Genomic DNA, 2,846 nt, shown 5'->3' with positions numbered 1-2,846 from the left:
TCTTTCCCAAGCACCCTTCTTCTAACCTATGTTGAATATGTAAAGCAAGGACATCAGATTTACAGCCAAGTGATTTTCCACTCCGGGCACATGGAACAGGATGAAAGTAAATTTGTGGGTGTTTATGCTTGATTTGGCAGAGAAAAAAAATGAGGGAGGGGCTGTGTTTGAGGGAGGGTATCAAAGATCAGAGCCAGATGCTCTTGCACGGAGCTCTGGATTTACAGGAAATTAAGAAGGTAGAGAAGGTGAGGCAAAGGCTGTGTTTGAAGTGAGAGTCAAGGGGTTCTGAGGCTTACAACCATCCAAAGTGCTTGGGGGGAACTACAGCCCATGCCAAAACCACACCACAGTGGCCTGGGGTGCTTTCATTATACAAAGCCTGGGAGAGCAGAGGCTGTAAATGTAGCTTCAAAAGGAGCTTCATCTTAAAGTCTTAGCTCTCAGGGCCTATTAAACATTTATGCTGACTACCACTCCTACTATTTGCTTCAGAGAAAGTACCCGAAATAACCTTTGCTACAGAGTGAACTACTACAGCTCTAGTGGCTGTGTAGGAGACTAGCAGAGAGCTGTGAGAAACAAACAGAAATGGTGTTGGAAGAGTGCGCTGATGTCTCTATTCAGTCAGCCAGGAAAGAAGCAGGAAAATCTGGTCTGGAACCTGAGAGGGAAGACAGAAAACTTTGATAGAACTAATGGGTGGATTAGTGATGTAGAGATGGCTAAGACTGAGGCAGACCAGCGGAGGCAAATATAGATATTTAACAGTTTTGACAATTTTTTGTTTTTACCACACTAAGGTTCACACTTTTGGGGGAGTCTTCAGACCAGCCTCTAGTTGGATCTATGACTACTGCAGCTCTAAGAAGGACTGTAGAGAAAAAGAAAAAAAGCAGACCTCTATGCAGAAATCAAAAGGAAGACAGAGGATCTCTAGGAGAAGATGAAAAGACGGGATTAATTTTCCTGATTTGCTTAAAAAAATGTTTGGCTGTGCAACAAGAGTTTATGATGGGACAGACAGAAGTACTCAAGGTTTTCACTCTAGGAAGTTGTTCCTATTAATAGCAGATAATACACAAAGATTCACTTATTCCCCCATAAGGACAACTCCAGTAGAGGGTTGTGCTAGCACTAGCACCTTCCAAGCAGGTGCTCAGAAAGTCCCTCAAAGTCACTTATTCCAATGGCTGCACACATGATCCTGCAAACTTTGCCTGCAGGAGCTGCTGCCCTCCAGTCATGCAGCCAGGGGTTGATCCCAGTTTTCACTTGTGGCCTTGCACAGAGTGAGCACTCGGTGCCTGGATTTTTCAGCTCTTGCAAATTCAGTAGAGCTACAGGTCTGTGGAATTTAGCAGTCCTTGGGAAACCTTCATGCTCCTTGTCAGCACATGCTTTTCCTCTTTGGTCTGTTTTCTGGTAATAATTTCTCCACCCAAATCTACAAATACCTACAGGACCCACTCAGTTTCACACAAAAGAGGTCTTTACGACAAGTGGAGTTGGAGGCTTTTGGGGTTTATCAGAATTCACTCTGCAGAAACTTGGCATAAATGTGGTTCCTTCCTATTAATGAGCAGCCACAGCTCCTCTTCCTGAAATTCAAGGCCACCAAGCAAGGAAAGATGAATGTTTAGTGTTGACATTTGAATAGACAGACCCTGTGGAGATGGGACAGCGCTTCCCAAATTCACCCTTGGGAAGATACATCGATTGACTGATCTGGATTCGTGTTTGGATGGTATCTTCTTAACCCCAGCCCCTCTGACCTACATTCATTTGGCTGCCTATCAGCACGGGTGTTGCATCTAGTACCAAGCTGATAAGCTTGTCTCCTAAAGAATGGCCAAATATGACCGAGTTGACCCAAACCAAATACCAAACACTAAGTGGAGGGTAGCTTTAAAGACTGCATTCATACAAACCATTTTGCAAAGTGAAGTTCCTACACACTATGTTGGTGGTGCTCAACCACCAATTCTCAGTTCTCTTCCTTCATTGAGCCATAGAATAGCTTGAGTTGAAAGGGATCTTTAAAGATCATCCAATCTTTGAAGGACATTGACCTGTTGGAATGAGTCCAAAGGAGAGCCACCAAGATGATTAGGAGGATGGATGAGCTCTCCTACAAGGAAAGGCTGAAAGAATTGGGTCTGTTCAGCCTAGAACAGTAACTGCTGAGGGGTGACCTAATGGCGGCCTTCCAGCACCTGAAGAAAGATAGGGAGGGACTTTTTACAAGAGCATGTGGTGACAGCACAAGGAGGAAAGGACTAAAGCCAAAAGAGCATGGGTTTAGATGAGATATTAGGTGAAAAATTCTTTACTGTGAGGGTGATGAGGCACTGGAACAGGTTGCCTAAAGCTGTGGATGCCGCATTGCTGGAAGTGCTCAAGGCCAGGTTGGATGGAACTCTGAGCAACCTAGTCTCGTGTCCCTGCCCATGGCAGGGGTGCTGGAACTAAATTATGTTTAAAGTCCCTTTCAACTCAAACCATTCCATGATTCTATGATTCCTTGCAATCCACAGCCCTGAAGCTGCAGAGAAATTTATACAAATCAGTCTGAACCTTTATACCGTAATGATGAGATTTGTGACTTTACCCTAGATGTTCAAATTGAATCAGGCCTTGGCAACAGCGAGTGGTCGGGACAGGAGACAGAGTCGCTTACAGGCTGGACCAACTGCTTGATGAACCCAGGCGTCCAGGGAAGCTCTTCCTCGAAAACGCCCGAAGGGAGCGAGGGCCAGCAGGCAGGCACACAGACCTGCGTGAGGCTGGCGGGACTCCTGAGGGCGGAGCCAGGAGGATATCGGGGGGGCTATCCCAGGTGCACA

The 2,846-nt window shown here is 45.7% G+C and overlaps 1 long non-coding RNA gene across 1 annotated transcript in view; it reads right to left on the bottom strand.

The window, feature by feature from the left end:
• The window catches only part of LOC108446046, a 26,940-nt gene extending 24,100 nt beyond the window's left edge, over positions 1-2,840 (bottom strand). The window contains exon 1 of the long non-coding RNA XR_001861154.1: positions 2,612-2,840. This is a non-coding gene — a long non-coding RNA (uncharacterized LOC108446046). The remainder of the gene's footprint in view (positions 1-2,611) is intronic.
• Positions 2,841-2,846: the final 6 nt, after the last annotated feature.

This window comes from Corvus brachyrhynchos, unplaced genomic scaffold (genome assembly GCF_000691975.1).
Source record: "Corvus brachyrhynchos isolate BGI_N302 unplaced genomic scaffold, ASM69197v1 scaffold152, whole genome shotgun sequence".
NCBI lineage: Eukaryota > Metazoa > Chordata > Aves > Passeriformes > Corvidae > Corvus > Corvus brachyrhynchos.
This window is presented reverse-complemented; position numbering and strand designations above follow the sequence as displayed.